Genomic DNA, 515 nt, shown 5'->3' on the forward strand with positions numbered 1-515 from the left:
TCAAGCAAAGGTTACCACCTGCCATGAAAGCATTATCCTGGCCCAGCACCACCCAGAATTACTACAAGTAAACTGCTGCCAGAAAAGCATTTATGCAGGACCAAACTCCTAGCAGGAACAGGTAGCCAGCTCCCACACAGAGATCACTGGGGTTATAAACTCACCTCTTCTCTTCCCCTTTCAAGCCAAGACTCAGAGTTGCCTGTCATCAGTTTTCACATGATGTGTGTTCAGAATTTTTCTTCCCCTATTCAATTTTGCTGAAAGAGAGTATGACTAAAGTTGTTTTGATTGACCCATTAAATAAACATGAGCAGGATGGGGTGTGCTTACAGAGAATCATGTGTGTTTTCATGAAGGGAACTGACTTTTGGATTTATGGATGTTGTCACAGGCAAGCCTCTTTCAGACATACTAATGCTGGAACAGACTCTACATTTTTTTCAGCTCCAAAGGGATTACTTTAACAAAATTTGTTCTTCCTCTGGATTTTTTCCTAAACAGCTTGGTTAGAA

The sequence above is a fragment of the Agelaius phoeniceus genome, chromosome 3 (genome assembly GCF_051311805.1).
Source record: "Agelaius phoeniceus isolate bAgePho1 chromosome 3, bAgePho1.hap1, whole genome shotgun sequence".
Classification (NCBI taxonomy): Eukaryota; Metazoa; Chordata; class Aves; order Passeriformes; family Icteridae; genus Agelaius; species Agelaius phoeniceus.